The sequence below is a fragment of the Rousettus aegyptiacus genome, unplaced genomic scaffold, assembly GCF_014176215.1.
Source record: "Rousettus aegyptiacus isolate mRouAeg1 unplaced genomic scaffold, mRouAeg1.p scaffold_m13_p_15, whole genome shotgun sequence".
Lineage (NCBI taxonomy): Eukaryota > Metazoa > Chordata > Mammalia > Chiroptera > Pteropodidae > Rousettus > Rousettus aegyptiacus.
This window is the reverse complement of record NW_023416290.1, coordinates 53073628-53090913: the sequence shown is the minus strand read 5'-3', so window position 1 is coordinate 53090913 and position 17286 is coordinate 53073628. Positions and strand designations below refer to the sequence as shown.

Here is a 17286-nt window from a genome sequence, read left to right as displayed (position 1 = left end):
TCTATGGGCCTACCAGGCTGGTTTGTTGATGTTATCTGAGAGACGCTGTGATGAGGAAGGCAGAGGAGTTCATGCTGATCAAACCTGTGTGATGAAAAGCCATCACTGAGGCTCCATGGTGCTGCTCAGGGTGTATTTCCCTTGAAATGCTTCTTGAAAGACAGCAATTTGAAAGAATGGGCAAGATGAGATTCACAGAGATAGCATTTCAGAAAGGAGTGTGGGTACAGTCAAGACTAGCTGTGACAGAAAGGGAGAGAGCATCTAAAAGAAGGAAAGGAAGAAAGAGAGGGAGGGAGGGAGGAAGGAAGGGAGATCATTGAATGCCTCTGCCCTGTAATGTTATGGGCGGCAAACTTTCTTTACAAAGTTTGTGTTCGTGTTTGGAATGACTAAGACTCCAGAGACAAGTTTAAACATACATAAGTCCACTTTAAAAGTAAATAAGATAACATTGGAGGAAATTCATGATTCAATGTTCCTTTTTATATACACCTTTTCCTTTGGAATTTAAAATATAAACTGCTTTAATGCAACCCAGCAACTACTGTATAGTTGACAACCTAGCATTGGAAATGTCCTCAGAGGGAATCACTCACCTGCTTTCGTCTGGCCAGGAAACGAAATGGAAAAGGTCTTTGTTTTGGAGTGAGGTAGGAGATGCCCCCTAGCAAAGTTCCTAAAAGTCAGTATCAGCCATGAAAATAATAAACATTCATGTGTTCAATAAGTATTTCCTGAGCCCCGAGTGCCTGCCATTGAATTATACCAAGCGTCAGAGCTGAATGAGCTCATCTGGTCCTCCCGGTAAGTCTACGAGGGGGTTACTAATATCTTTCCCACTTTATAGATAAGCAAATTGAGGCACAGAGAGGTTAATGCTATGGCCAAAGCCGCACAGTTAGGAAGCGGTGGGGCCGAGGTCTGACCCAAGCAGTCCGCTCCAGATTCCAGGTTCCTAGTGTGACGCGATGGTGTTATAAGGCATGAACAGGCTGCCCTGTGATAGGCATTGCCACAGCTGATTCCCTTAACAGAAGGAAGGTGTGAGAAGTGAAAGGAGTAAACGGGTTTGGTGAAGGAAGTACCAGGGTTCCGAAGAGGGGTCCGACGAGAGTTCCTCTGGGATGCTGGGAAGAAAGCGCTGGTGCTGAACTATAAAACCCTGGAGGTTCTTGGGCAGAAAAAAAACAGCTCATTTTAACCAGTATGGTTCCTCCCTTGATGCTGGTCAGTGATACAGCAATGAAGTTCCGGGTAGGTCTTGAATGTCTATGGTCCACCTTAATTCAAGAAGAGCACGCAGTAGAATTATGGAGAAAATGACTGGGTACTTCGAGGGGGAGCATGGCCTCCAGCGCCTAGCACAGTGCCTGGCTTCGATCCTCCTTTTGATTGTGTTGGCTGAGCTTTACTAGCCACAAATATTTATTGACCACCTACTATGTGCAGCAGTGCACTAGGCCCTGGAGAAAATGAAGTGACGTTTCAATCTTCATGAAACTTACCTCCTAGTGGAGAAATTAATTCAGATGTTGTACATGTTTTTTGAGTGCATGCTATGGGCTAGGTATAGGCTCTGGAGTTATAGTAACAAACAAAGATTTGGTCCCTCGTCTTTGCATAGTTTATAGGCTAGCATCACCATAATGTACAAAATAGCTGATTGTCCCTCCTCCATTGAATGACTTAAGTGGGGGATGTCTTGGCTATTAAACAACAGATGGTTTTCAATGGTTGTGGCATGGACTGCCCTGTCTTCACTCAAACTCATTTCCTCTCCATTCTGGGAAGAGAACTAGACTACGTTTCCCAGCCTCCTTTGCAGTTAGGTGGGGCCACATGACTGAATTCTGACCAATGGAACATGTTCAGATTGATGAATGCCATTTCCAGGCCTGGCTCTCACATAAGCTGAGGGTCCTGCAAAGGGAGAGTTAGACCCTAGGGAATCGCGGAGCCTCAGGATGAGAAGGGAGACTTAGTCCATGGACAAGTACGTTGAAGACCTTTAGACCATACACAATGAACTGTGTGATGTGAGTGAAAAATAAACTTTATTTCATAAACGTTGTTTATGCTACCATTAATAATTTGAGTAAGCATTACTTATGCCAGTGGGTTTCATTTGGCAATGTCTGGGGACATTTATGGTGTCACTATGGGGGAAAGGGCATACTGCTGGCATCTAGTGTATGTATAGAGGATAGGGATGCGGCTACACATTCTATAGTGTACAGGACGGCCCCCACAACTAAAATCTCATGTGGACACACATGTCAATAGTGTCCCTGAGATTTTGAGACTTGTTACAGTAGCAAGCATTATTACATATCTAAACTAATACGATGGTGAACTTCTATGGTAGGATCATTTATTTATTCATCCAGTCAAGTTTTTCGGCATCTACTATGTGCCCACTGGGATACGGCAGTGAACAAAACAGGCAAAAATCGTTCCTCTCTAACATCAATGTCCATCTATTGTTCCCTGATCTACTTGTTTTTTCCTGTGATAAACTTAATGTAAAAAAAAAAAAAAAGATCTTTGCTCTCATGAAGGTTACATTCTATAGTGGAGGCAGGTGAATGATAACATCACTCAAATAAAATACATAGTGTATCAATGATAACGACTCCTGAGAAGACCATAAAACAGGAGGAAGGACTGCATGAAAATAGTGCCGTTGAAACATTTTATTGAAACTCGACTCACTGTTCGAAATCCCATATGATGAAAATGGTGCCCATATCCATCTCTATCCCTGGCCTCTTTCTCTCTGCCTTAGACTCAGACATTCACCTGTCTTCTGCATGCCTTTACCTGAATGTCCTCAGGCACCTCAGACGCCACATGTCTTAAGATGAATTCATGGTCTGCATTATCTCTTCTCTCTCGGCTTGATTCTATTAGTTAATCTGAATCACAGGGTCACCACGCATCCAGGCCTCTCAGTGTGAGTCTGGATCCCTTCCTGTCCTTTTATCATCGCCACCCAAATCTTGCTGGATTTACTTTGAAGTCTTTTTTGAACATTTCCCCCCTTCTCCATCACAGCCCCCATTCTGACTCCTGCACTCTCTGCCTTAAACAGCAGTAGTCACCTGTGAAGTGGATTGGCTAAAACATGGAACCGAGACTCAGGGAGGGTAAGTCATTGCTCAAGGACACACAGCTGGTAAAAGTAGTACCATGGAGTTAAACCTCGGCTCCCATGTTCCAAAATCCAGCCCCTTAGCATCTCAGCCTTCAAAGAGCCTGCCCAGCTCTCAGGAGAGAGGCTCAAATGCCCCTGCCTGCTCTCTGCCCCTGGTCATGATGAGGGCTAGAAGGTTGACCAACGTCACTGCCACCTTTGGAAAAGCCTGCCACATCCATGCCAGGAGCCAAAATATGAGCCACAACTAGCCCTTGGCTAACCCAGCTCTGGTTAGAAGAAGAATTATGTTAAACCCACTTACAGGCACACTCCGGTTTATACAGTTGGTGAGTTGAAGAGATCATGGATTTCATAGCACTTCATTACTTGCAAAGCTCTCTGTGGATACAGATAATAATGATAGGGCATCTTATTTCCCAGGCTTCATATTTGCATGGGGAAGGTGTTCTGTGAGTATAGCTTTTCTTATGCCTCTCCCACAATCACTAGGGAGGACAGTTTAGGAGAAAGACTGGGTAGAGGGTGATGAAGTAGCACACACTTCTGTCACTCCAAAGCTCAAAAGCCCAGATCTCCAGACTTATCAGTAACACACTGAATAGCTTGGTCTCCATCCGGGTCTTCTGAGTCTTATTTCTCCCCACGCCTCCCAAGTGAATAATCACGACAATAAATATCAGATCGGAGTTCTAAGAACGTTGATATTGTTTCAACATGTGTCTACTGTGTGCTTACTTCCTATTGGGAACTAAGCTAGAGGGTACAAAAGGGAATAAGGCTTAGTCCCTGCACTCAGGGAGTTCACAGCCAGACAAAGGACTAGTCTTTCCAGAAAATTGTGAAAAGACAACTAAGATACAAATAGGCACAGAACAGTGCGGGTGCCCAGAGTGTGAGCACTTGGCCACAATGGAGGAGTCAGTGGTGGGAGGTCTTAGGCCATCATTGGCAGAAAAGATAGAGTCAGATCCAAGACTCGAGGAGTTAATTATGCCAAGAAAGTGGAGAGGAATACTCCAGGCAGAGGCTAAAACCTATTGGGTGTAAAACCATAGCAGGAGTAGTAAAAATGAGGAAAGAAAGGGAAAAGAGCCCCAGGTCATGGATGGCCTTGCATGTCATGATAGGGAGTTGGGATTTTTTTTTTCTAGTAGGTGGGAGGTAAGTGATGGGGAGGCATTAAATAAGTTTAAACCCATGGGCTGATTTCCTTATGTGAACAATGGATTCGAGGAGGCCAAGGAAGGCAAGCGTGGAGGCAGGGAAACCAGGAAAGGCGTGCGGTTGAGTGAGCTAATGCCCATCAAATGCTTAGGACGGTGCCTCGCAGTCACCTGGGTGTGTAAGTGTTTGTTACTGTTGTTGTAATAGGTCAGAATGGTCTGTGTAAGGGCCAGATAGGAAGCGTGTCGGGTCTTTCATACCATAGACCTGTCTCACAGATTCTCAGTTCTGTTGCGCTATCGTGAAGTAGATAGTACGTAGCTTTACTTATCAAATGACAGCCCACAGGCTATAGTTTGCCAACCCCTGGTCTAGGTTATGCTGCAGTTACAACCTCCAACCATTAGTGGTTTACAAGAGTTCACTCTTACCTCTGTAATTACCTGTCAGAATGGGCTAAGTTATGCTGCATTAACAAACAACTCCAAAACAGTAGTGGTTTATAAAAACAAGGGATTTTTTTTTTTTTCTGGCTTACACTGCACAGCCACTGCCAGTTGGCTGGGAGCCACACTCCATGACTCCTCACACTGAGATCCAGGCTGATAAAGCAGCCAAATGTTTCAGATCTCTAAGGGAGAGGGAGAAAAAACTTTTGAAGGTCTTGCAACAGCAATTAAATGATCCTGCCTAGAAATGCACGCAGCACGTTCACTCATAACTCATTGGCAGGACCTCAGCACATGAACCCACCCAGCCCCAAGGGGCCCGGAAAGTGCAGTCCTACTATGTGCCCGGAAACAGGGAGTTGAAAACGTTTGGGAACACATCACCGATAGTTTCCACACTACCTACCACTAAGCTTCCACGTTAACGAGTTACAGTTCTGGCCATGTGGAGAAAGAGACATTCTCTTAGTATAATTCCAAAATCTTGAGGAAAAGAATCTGATTGGCTCAGCCTGAGCCAGAGGCCCACTGCTGGTCCTATCTACTGAGGCAAGATAAGATACCGTATTGTGCAAATATGGTTGGTAGGAGCCCATTGTTTGGATAGGGGTGTGGTTGAGAAAGTTAGAGTTATTTTAAGTTGGGCAAATTATTTCAGTGTTCACATATGTTGGTAAAGTGATAGATAACAGAAGTTCAGCTTTCTGAGAATACAGTGAGTAGAAAGACAGCCCCACGTATACATGAGAGTAGGGAGAGCTGGCCCGGGGGCACTGAGGCACCCGTCCTGGTTCTGTGGCCACCCAGGTATGTGACCTGGAGTAAAGCATCTCAAACAATCTCCGTGCCTTGTTTTCTTTGTCTATGAAACACACACCTTAGTAAAATGGTAGACCAAAAAAAAAAAAAAAAAAAAGTGCAGTTTTGTGAGATAAATGAATCTTGTTAAGATGTTTTGAAGATCGCATGGGGAAATGGATGTGCAAATGCTTTGCCAGCCATACTCCGGTCTCTTACGTGTACAGTCCGGGGACATCGCGTACAGTCTGTGGGTCCCAGCCTCTCACCTTTCACATGGGGACCAGAAGATCTGCTTCTCGCTGTAGTGAGGATTTGAGGTAATGAAAGTTGAGCATCGGGTCCAGCAATGCACCCAGTTCTCGTTGCTACTGGTCTGTACTGGTGGGCTTGGGATTTAAGCGTCTCATTAGGCTGATGTGACTGGTCGAGCACATTTATTTTCTCTCCTTTCTTGCTGCCATTGACTTCTACGGCATGTGGTATGAACAAGGCTGATGCTCCCAACAGATGTCCTTCTGTGAGATGTAATGGTAGAGGGATAGCACCCCGAATTTCCAACCCCACCCCCACCGATGTGTCTGGGATTCTCATCCCGTCCGCTAGCTATCGCGAGCCCATTAAGACACTGTTCTGAGAGGAACCTCATGACAAAAACACTTAACCCATCACGAGGTAGCAGCAGATGAGACGTCTGACCACTTGGGATGGGGTTGGACCTTGGAATGGGACACAGGACAGATGTGGCCGCATATTGGAAACGAGAACTACCCAAAGAGTTAAAATACTGAAGCTCGAGACCTGCTTGCTGAAACTCTGATTTAATTTGTCTGGTTTCTTAACTCATCTGGTTTAACTTGCCCTGGTTTAGAGATATTTAAAAGTTCCCCAGATTATTCTCACGTGTAGCCAAAGTCGAGAGCCACTCGTTTCGAGCACAGGATGCTGATCAGGCAGATCCGTTTGGGGAATTGAGATGGGACCAAGGACAAACAAAGGGGTGCTCAGGTAAGGGGCCAGCGTCTCTGCGAGAGATTGTGAAAGACGGAATATGAGAGGAAAGGAGAGGAGGAAGATAGGGAAGGGATTTTACCCAGGCCGAATCGAAGCATGAAAACTGTTGTGAAATTAGGCAGGAGGATGTGTTGACAGGGAAAAGGAGAGGTCTACTTTCAGAGCATCCCTGTGAAGATCAACTTGATGCGTCAACTTGGCTGGGCCTCGGTACCCAGATATTTAATCAAGTATTAGTCTAGATGTTTCTGTGAAGGTTTTGTTTTTTGTTTTTGTTTTTGTTTTTTGATGAGATTAACATTTAAATCAATTGACTCTGAGTTAACCATATTACCTTCCATAATATGGGTGGGCCTCATCCAATCAGTTGAAGGCCTTAATAGAGAAAGACTGAACCCTTTAAAAGAAGAAGGAATTCTGCCAGCGGACTGCTTGAGGACTTGAACTCTAACTTTTCCCTGGGTCTCTAGCCTGTAGATTTTAAACTTACCAGTTTCCACAATTGCCAATTCCTTGAAATTTCTCTCTCTCAATCTCTCTCTCTTTCCACGTATACATCCTATTGGTTCTGTTTTTCTGGAGACCCCTGACTCACACAACCCCAAGAAAGTGTTGTTATTAGTTTGCTCCACTTTACAGATGAGGAAACTGGGGGATTTAATAATATGTCGAACTCCCAGGAAGTGGAGGAAGACGGGATATAAGGCCGGGTTCTACCATCTCCAGCTCAGGTTCCTGTGAGGAGGCGGTCAGTGTGGCGTATGGTCGTGAAAAGCTAGATTTTTGTGACGAAATTAGTTATCTGCTCAGGGCGCCAGCTTCTTTATCCCCCAGATAAGGGGTACACTCAGGTGAACTTTTTCAGCCCGTTTTAACTTGTACCAACGTATAAGCAACACTAGAAGCTGATGTTCGTTCATTGGCAATTTCAGAGGTCCCTGTGGGCCACACGGGTAACCCGCACTTAGGCTTTGGCTTCCCTCTGTGTCCCTCGGCTCAGTCTCATCCCCCCTCCTCTTTATGGGCCGACACTTCTGCTCACGGAAGACCCCTGGTTTCTCCAGTCACATTCAGATCTTCCCAACCGAACTCTTTGAACTGCCACCGTCTGACACGTTCGCATCGTCAGAGGCTCAGAACGATTGCTTCCAGCCCAACGTTCGGTCGGTTTAAATCCATTCTCGTCTTGTCATCCTGTCACTGGTTACTGGCACTGTTTTTAAACTTTCGTGAGTGGGTGTGTGTGTGTGGGGGGTGGTGTCGGGGGGCCCACGAGCATGTGTGTGTGTGTGTGTGTGTGTGTGTGTGTGTGTGTGTGTGTGTACTCCTTTCTATTTAAGTCGCCAAAATTTTTTAATCGCATGCATCTCCGAGCAGACCAGCTCCGCCTAAATACTTTGGATTTTACTCAAGGCTATAGTGTATTGGTCTGTTCTCAGAATATTTTTCGGCCTACTTTCTATCTGCCTGAACTCTGGTCAAAGTCCCGTGCTGGCAATAAAATATTTGGGGAGCCCATCTCTGCTCTGAGAAGGGCACCCGAAATTCAGCTCTTCCCCACGCCCTTCCCCTTTATCTCATTGCTTTTGTTTCTTTTCTCACCTGACACTTTTTTTTTTAGTACATCAGGCATCTTTTCTTTTAAACTTTGCTTTGTTGAAGTATGTAATTAATGCACAATAAATTGACCTATTTAAAGTGTACAATTCGATTTTACATATATATACGTCAATGAAACCATTGCCACAATCAAGATAGTAAAGCTATCCATCACCCCAAGAGCATCCCGTGCCCCCTCGTGATCTTCCCTCCTCTCCCTGCCGCCTTCCCCGCTAGATTTTGGTTTGCATTTTCTAGAATTTCACACAAACAAAATCATACAGTGTGTATGTCCTCCTTTTTAAGTCTGGCTTCTTTTACTCGGCATAATTATTTTGAGATTCATCCATGTCGATGCAAGTCTGTTCATTTTCATTACTGAGTAATATTCCACGGTGTGGCTATACCACATGTGTTAATCTATTCACTATGGGCGGATATGTGGTTGTTTTTAGTTTGGGGATAGCATGACTAAACATTCTACAGTCATTTATGTAAAAGCTTGTGTCTAGACATATGTTCTCAGTTTTCTTAGGTAAATATCTGGAAGAAGAACATCTGGATCATGTGTCAGGGATATATTTAGCTTTTAAAGAAACTTCCAAATTGTTTTCTAAAGTGATTGTACCGTTTTACACTCTTGCCATCCGTGCACAAAAGGTTAGCTGCTCCACGTCCTCGCCTACACTTGGTATGGTCAGATTCTCTAATTTTGGCTTTTCTAATAGATGTGTAGTGGCATCTTGTTGTGGCTTTAATTTGCATTTCCTAATGATTAAGGATGATGAGTATATTTTCATGTGCTTATTTGCCATCCATGTATCTTCTTCAATGAAGTTTCTGTTCAAATTTTTTTCCTTTTTTTGGGTTTCCTTATTGTTGACTTTTGAGACTTCTTTATCTACCGTGAGCATAAATCCTTTCTCAGATACGTGATTTGCAAAGATTTTCTTCCAGTCTGTGCCTGTGTCTTTTAAAAAGCAGAAGAATTAAGGGTCACATTTTTCTGTTTTTCTGCATGACTGGTAACTCTTTTACTGATGTTTGGTAGCGTGCCAGACATCGTGACTCGTTTGTTGCGTGCTGGATATTTTCGTGTTGTCAATGTTCTTAGCTTGGTTATCAGATGCAGTTAGGTTGCTTGGAAAGAACTGATCCTTGCAGGTCTTGTGTTTAAGATGTGTTACGTGGGACTTGGGCTGTGTTTAGCACAAAGCTAATGTTTCCTCTGACCGGAGTAACACCCCTCTGAGGATTCCACGCCTCCCGTGTAGTAAGGCGTTTCCTAGCCTGGCTGGGGCCAACGGGCACATCCTCTGCCTCTGTGTGCTGTCCTCTCTGATCTCTGCGACTGGCTCTTTTCTGGATGCAGATAGTTTTCTCACACGTGAGCTGAATTGTTCTTTGCTAGTCGAAGGGAACCTGTGCAGATCTTTGCACCTCTCTGTCGGTGGGCAGGTGCCCCTGTCACCATAGAACGAGCCCTGAATTGATGAGCTCTCTTGCTTTGACTCACAGTTTTCAGCTGGTCAGTGGCAGAGCTGGGACTGGAACCTACCTGTCTCAGGTCGAAAGCCAACCCTCCTAAGCTCTCCACTACAGGTATTTGTTTTCTCGCCAGATCACATTAGATCGCGGACCCCGCAGGAAGAAAGAAATCTTTGTGATCATAAAGGCCACCTCCCTGCCCCTCCACGGCCCTCTTCAGATGCTCAAATCCCTCCTGTGCCATCTGCCTAAACATCTCCAGGGACAGGGGCCTCCTTCCCTGCCCAGACATCCTGAGACAACTTTCGACACTAGCTTTATGAGAATTTTATTCTTTTGGTCAAGCCCGGGTGAACGTGGCCCACGTTGCTTCCTCTGAGTCTCTGCTTGCCCTCCCTCCCCCTGGCAGCACCTGGTGATATGAACTGTGGCTCCTGGGACAAACTCGGACAAAGTCCGCCTGGTTTTTCGAGGAGTATTCGTCACACACGAAGCCTCACGAGGTGGCCAGGTCTGTGCTAATTGGCTGCTTTTGAACTATAACAGCGTTCAAACCCAGCAAGACAATTAAAGCCGAAAATGATCAGCTGGGATTAGAAGGATTCAAAGGGTAATTGCTACATAACAAGCTACATTGCTCCAAGTAGCAGGAAGGATCGAGGGACTGGAATTAATTATATTGGAATACTTGTTTATTTTTATAGAGTCTTTTAAAATCATTTGGATTTGGCCAAGTTGTGCCTTTCCACAGCACACGCGGCTTTGGTTAACTGCCGTGGACTTCTCTGCCAAGTGCAATTACTGCCGTTCTCGGAAACTAGGAGGCAAGAAAACACACTCACCATTTATCAGCGTGAATCCTTTTCTTGCCTTTGTAATAATGCCGCGTACGTTTGCACAGTGCTTGTAATGGTCTCAGAATGCTTTTACTTAGGTTATCTCAGTTTGTCTTCACACCAACCCGATGAAATGGCTAAAGGCTGAAGTTCCCATTTGGAGATGATAAGACTAAGAGAGAAGTTAAGCCATACTACAGATTCACAGGTGAGCTCAGGCTGGAGTCTGGAGTGCCTTGCTCTTACCTGACATGCTTGTTCTCTTAGACTAGGAAAAAAAGGCATCTTATTTGCTAGTGAGGCAAGGCCAAACACTGCTGTCATGGAGGGAAAAAAATCATTGCTAGGGTTGAAGTGGATATTAAAACTCATTGACGAATTAGCCGTTTAAACTGAGGGGAAAAAAAGATATCGTCGGTCAGAGAGGACAGGTGCTTTTGGAAATGAGTTTGCTGTAATAAGGCCTAAGGAATAATTTGGAGTCAGCAGCCTTGAGTTTATGGCCTGACAGGTCCCCTTCATGGTTCTGTGTCTTGTCATGTGACTGAGTATTCCTCAAGTCATCTCAGTTTCCCTTCAGGACAGTGACTCTAACAGTGACCTTCACTGGTGTTAGAGTCAAGGTCAAATGAAACATGCATGCACCAGAGCCAGAAGAATGTGAAATACTTTTGTCACTGGCCTTTTTTAGAAACCCCTGTCCGAGGTGCCTATGTTAATCGACTGTGACGTAACAACCGAAACACTGGGCACTTTCGCAGCTTGTTTCTCAAAAGACTTCACTCTGGACATTTAAAAGTGTGTTTCAAGGCAAGTCTTCCAGTTCCAAATTCAGCTCCCGACCTTGATGGCGGCTCCTCAGACCATGGAAGGAAGGAAGCGTGCTTACGCTTCACAAGTGTGTTTGGATTGTCTGGACCCGACATCAGAGAAACCAGAACGCCCACGTGACCTCCGGCAGCCTGGCTCCCGTTCCCAGACGGGCCCTGGAGGGTGGCATTGCTGTCAGAAAGTTCGTCCCTGATCTGAGCTAGAACTGGGGAGGACAGCTCCACGCTGAAGGACTCAGACCTGGCATCCCTGCCTGGATTCGGAGCCACCTGTGAGTAGGTGCTGAGCTGGTCCCCCAGTGGCTCCCTGTCATAAGTAAAGCTCCACGCAGAGGCCTGTGCGCCGGCCGATGGGCGCGCACCCCTGCGGGCGGACTGCGTCCTGCCGAATGGCTCCCAGACTCGCTGCAAAACTCCACGCTCACGTCAGGACCCGTACAAATTCTCGTACCTCGTGACGCGTCCGCTCTCGGTACTGTCTGACTCGGAAAGGTTCCCAAGTCCATGATGTCGCTACAGTTTGAATTTGTGTTTTCGAGATGACTCGTAAGGGCCAACATCTTAAATGTGTTTATTGACCGGTTGTGTTTCCACTGACTTCTCTTATTCTTTGCTCATTTTTTTCCCCCTTGGGTTGTGTATCTATCGTTTTCCTGTGGATCGCCTAGGAGTTTCTTTTATATATTCCGGATGTATATTCATATGTATGTGTGCATGTCTATAGACAATCATATGGAAGATTACATGTATTCTGTTGATTAAATGCATGCACATTTTTTCTGGTCTATGAATTATCTTTTCCCGCGGCTTATGGTGTCTTTGGGAGAGTGAAAGAAAGAGAAAGCGAAAGGAAGAGAGAGAGAGCTCTGGCGTCTCTGTTTCTGAGGACACTCTTCCTGCCACGGGCATTTCATCGCCACCTTCGTGACCTCATCTAAACCTAATCGCCTCCCAAAGGCCCCGCCTGCAAACCCCATCATACTGAGCCTTAGCTCGTGAACATGTGAATTTGGAGGGCGACACGGAACATCCGGTCCATGCAAAAACGCGCGGGAAGTTTCCGCATCCCCGACCCCCAGTTTCCCCCAGCAGTGACGTTTCTCATAGTTACAGTTCACTATCAGAGTCGGAAAGGGAACATCGGTTTGACCTGAAGAGCGTATCCAGACTTCACGCGTTTTACTCGCCCTCCTCTGTGTGCGCGCGTGCGTGTGCGTGCGTGCGTGCGGGCCATTCTAGGCAATGTCATCACTCGGAAAGATGTGATCAAATACCACCACAGTCGAGACACAGAACTGCTGAGTCATCACCGCGAGGCTCCCTCTCGCTATCCAATCCTAGCCTGTGATTTTTATTTCGAAGCCTCTTAAAGATGCCGCTGGCTAAGTCAACTTTCTGCTTCTCTGGGGGACTTCAGAAGAGTGCGCTTGGGTCTGCAAAGCTTAAATATGCATATAATATACAAAATGGAACGAATACCTGGGTTTCGGGCAGAGCACAGGTCTTCAGCAGCAGGGTACCCTGGAGTCGCTTCTCCGCGCTCTGCGGGTGAAAGCGGGTGCCAGTCCCCGCAGTCAGGCTCAGCGTTGCCCCTCGGGGGCCGGTGAGCACCTGCTGAGCCGTAGTTACTCAAATCCGGGTTTTCTTCCACATGCGTAGAGCTCACGGCCGTTCTGGTCCCCTCTCGCCAGCTGAGCTGATGGCGCACCGTATCTGGAAGGCTCTCTTTATTTTATTTTTGTCTCCCTCCTCTACTTGGCGCTCCAGCCGGAGCGGCGACGGTGGCGGAGGCCTCCGAAGCTCGTTAGCCGGGGGCGCGCATCTCCTTCCCTCCTCTGCGCGTTTCACACGTTCTCGTTTCATAGGGGAGCTGCTGGCATTTGCCGCCTGGCTGGGCCAGCCCTCCGCGTGCCAGCGCCCACGTGCTGGCTGTCCTTTTAAGAGGAACACCATGGCGTGATGGCTTCTGAGCTGAGCAGGGAGGGCTGAGCTGGGAAGAGTCCCGAAGCATCCTTCCTGGGGGAGCCGTTATTCTGGGAAGCAAACGCTCCACGCATTTCATTAGCATAACCTCAGGAATTAACGGCTTGATTGATGTTCCATGTTCCCTGGCAGTTTTCTATAAGTGATCATGTATTAAAACGAGGCGGAAGAAAGAAAACATGACACGACATATATTATTTAGGTGTTTGCAGAGAGGCTGACATACAAACACACACAATTTATCAACAGTCATTTTTTTTGCACGGTGTTCTGAGCCCCAAGCCTTCAAGATGTGAAATTAATTTCATAGCAGGTGATTCTAGACTATTTCACATGGGCCATCTGGCACTTCTGCATCTACCTTTCTGCTGTTAAAATAATTAATCATTTCAGGGACTGGCTTGGCCCCAGAAAGCCCTTTGCGGCTTAGAGCTCTACAGGGCTGAATAGCATTGGAGTGTTTATTTTGAAGTGAGGTGTTTCCACGAAGCAGGTGTGTTCAAATATTTTTCTTACTCACTTTTATCTGCCCATGTCAGTCACTCAAAACCTGGGGGCTGCTTCAGAGAGCGTTAGATTGTCGTTAGTGAAGCTGTTCATGTTCTTCCTTTGCAGTTGAAGAAACCACGAGTTCAGAGAGGTTACTTGAATTGTCCAGGGTCACACAGCGAAACCGAGAAAGCTGGGACCAGAACTCTGGCCTCTCCGCTTTACATGTTTTGTTTGGTCTTTCTAGCCCTTGATCTGAAGTGGTTCTTCCACAGAAGGAAAGATATTACACCATAAACAATAAGAAGATAGCTTTAGGAGCCCTAGGAGTAGCTCAGTGTGAGACATTTGGGACGGTCAAATTAAATGCTACGAGTCAATGATTCAATCATTCCAGAAGTGGACGTTATGCCCCACTATAAAGGAAAACTAATGTTAGAGGAAATCAAGCCTTTGAAGAAATATAACTTACTGGTCTACCATGTTCATATAATAGTGGGGGAGATAAAACACCAGGCCATTTTCTTGACTGAGACACATTTACATGCTGACATTTATTGATTTATTTTATTAATGACACACATATTTATTGATTGACAGTTCATTCTAGGCACGGGGCTGGGTGCTTCCGACATGATGGTGAGGTCCCTGCACTCATGGAACTGATATTCTGGCAGAGGGACATAAAACGAAGGAGAATTAAACAAACAAAAACAAATTAGGATAGATGTTTCAAAAGAAATAAGTAAGGGACAGAGACGGAGAAGGACTGGTGGCATTCTTCCCTCCATGTGGGATCCCTTCAGATGAGAGTGTCACAGGAGGCCCCTTGGGGGAATTGCCTTTAAAACTGGATGAGAGCTGAGCATGTGACAAGTAGGAAGGAGAGACTCTCGGATGGTGGGAACTGCATCGCAATGGCCTTGGGCTGGGACAGACGATCAGCATGACGAAAATGGAGCGAGGGATGGGGAGACTCGTAAGGAGGGGGTTAGGAGAGATGGGTGGGGGGCAGATTCTCTGAGACCTTCCCTATGGGTCACGGCAAAGAGTCTGGGTTTGTCTCAAGGGAAGCCACCCGAGGGGTTTTCACAGGGGAATGACCGAGTCTAATGTACATTCATTCTTCCCATTTTACAGATGAGGAAACTGAGGTACAGAGACACGGTGTAACTTCCTGGAGGCCACACAGCAGTAAGTTGGGTCGCTGGACTTCTAACTCAGCTCTCTTTGACTCCAGAGTTCAGGCTCTAAGCCAGAGGTCAGCAAACCATGTCCTATGGGCCAAGTCCAGCCGCCCTACGGTCTGTTTATTGTAAATAAAGCTTCCCTGGAACACAGCCATGTCCATTCACGTACGTCCTGTCAATGGCTGCTTTTTCACTACCCCAGCAGAGCCGAGTAGCTGTGACAGACACCGTACGGTCTGCAGAGGCTAAAATAGTCACTATCTATCCCTCTAGAGGGAATGTTTGCTGACCCCTGCACTAGCCTATCCCCTCGGCAGGGTGGGGTCATGTCTACCTTGCTCCTGGCAATTCCCCAAAGTCACCCAGTGACTGGTATTAGCCAGGATCCAATAACATTTGCTGAATGAATGGAGGTTGGGAGGCGAGTACATAGAACCTAGAAATCAAAGGGCCGGGAGGCTGGGTGGGGAGGGATCTGCATGAGATAAGAAACACTTCTGGGTGACTACAGCTTCTGCTTTGGTGCAGCAGGTGGACCAGCGTGGCTGGTGGGGGAAGCAGGATGTCAGCTTGCCGAGATCCCCCTCCCCACCCGGGGGCAGTTGAGAAGAGCCTTGAATGCCACCATCATTAAGTGCGGAGACCTTTAAGTGGCTGAGTTAGCAGTCACGGAGGCTCCGGGAGAGACCTGCTTTTCCAAGATGGAGACCGTAATTGGTTATTGATGTCCTATTTGTATGCTAATGCTGTTCAATAAAGTAGCTAAACCATAATTAACACTCTAGCTTCCTCTCAAAAAAAAAAAGCCTTCTGAAAGGTCAATGGATTTTATATAATAAATTATTAAATAATGGGAAACACAGGAAGTTAAGTTTCTGAGCTATAATCTTTTCAGGTTTTATTAACTATCATTTATTAAAAGCGCTGACAATGTTTACATTTTGCTTTTGCCATGTTCCCGCCAGCTCCAGGAATTTTTGGAGCCAGAGTCAGTGTGTAATAAAAAAAATACATGGTTTGTCAGAATTCATCTGCTTGGAAATCAAGACTTCTCATCTCTTCTTGTCAGTGTTAAGTACAATGGCAGCACTTTGACGGGTCTTATGTTGTATGGAAACGAGGATGACTAAACTGTGATGCCAATAACACTAGCTGGGAAGAACGAAAATGTACCAGGATTCTTTGTGTATAAAATTCTTACCCCTGTCCTGCAAACTCTGCCATCAGAAAGAGCTAACTCACAAGGGGTAGGCATGGCCAACGGATGTCTGGGGCTTGTGCTCTGGGGTCAGCTTCTCCTCTTAGTAGTTGTGGACCTTGGACTTAGCTCCTTCGTGCCTTATTTTACTCAGCTAGAAAATTGAGACATGAGAGATACTGTGTAAAGTTGTGACGACTGAGAAAAGGCTAATAAAATGCACCATATAGTACCCGGTGCAGAGCAAATGTTCGTTGAGTACTAGGCATTATTATAACTCTGTGAGGTTTAAAATGTTCACTCTGTGACCCACAGCGAGGCCGAATGAATTGTTAAATTAGTGAGCTTTAAATTTTCTTTTCAAATATCAATCGATTTATTGGTAGTTTACTTAATCTTATACTGTGTGTTTTGGGAAGGTGCTAAAAATATATATAATCTGAGATCATCCTGGCTGTCAAAAAAATCCACAATTCTGGGTGAGGGACTCATTGGTCATTTATTGGGCATACTCTGCATCAGGCACTAAGTTAAGTACCCGTGACATAGATATGAACGAGAGGAACGCTGCTCGGGCTAGTGGGGTCTGTAGACAAGAATTTCAGCAAGGGGCGATAAAGTCAGCATTTAGAGCTCTTTCCCCAAGAAGAGAATGGAGACCTGAGCTCGAGATTTTAGTACTGATTCCCCTAGTGCCAGGACTTCAACAAAATTCTTACCTTCATTTCCTCATTTTATATTTGAGCTTTAGATATCAAAGATATTTGCCGTACACAAGGACTCATTCCCTAAGAACGCATAGTATGCGCACAGAATCATTGTTCAAAATTCAAATGGTTTATGATTAATTTCCAAAAAAATACATTGAAATGATGAAAGTCATCTAGGTGTGTTAAAAGCACATGTAATCCTGGCTTTTTAACATCTCAACTCTTTATGATTTTTTCTTCTTTTCTTCCATCGTGGTTTCAAGTGCACTTTAAACTGAAATTCCAATCAAATTCACATACATAATGATTTTTTTTAGGGCCACAGAATCAGATATTAAATATATCTCAATTCACAATGCCCTCTCATCATCGTTTCAC

General features: G+C 45.6%; 1 long non-coding RNA gene across 1 annotated transcript in view; it reads left to right on the top strand.

The window, feature by feature from the left end:
- The window catches only part of LOC107506201, a 29743-nt gene extending 12773 nt beyond the window's left edge, over positions 1–16970 (top strand). Inside the window, exons 4-5 of the long non-coding RNA XR_001595844.2 lie at positions 14951–15004; positions 15529–16970. This is a non-coding gene — a long non-coding RNA (uncharacterized LOC107506201). The remainder of the gene's footprint in view (positions 1–14950; positions 15005–15528) is intronic.
- The last annotated feature ends 316 nt before the right edge of the window (positions 16971–17286 follow it).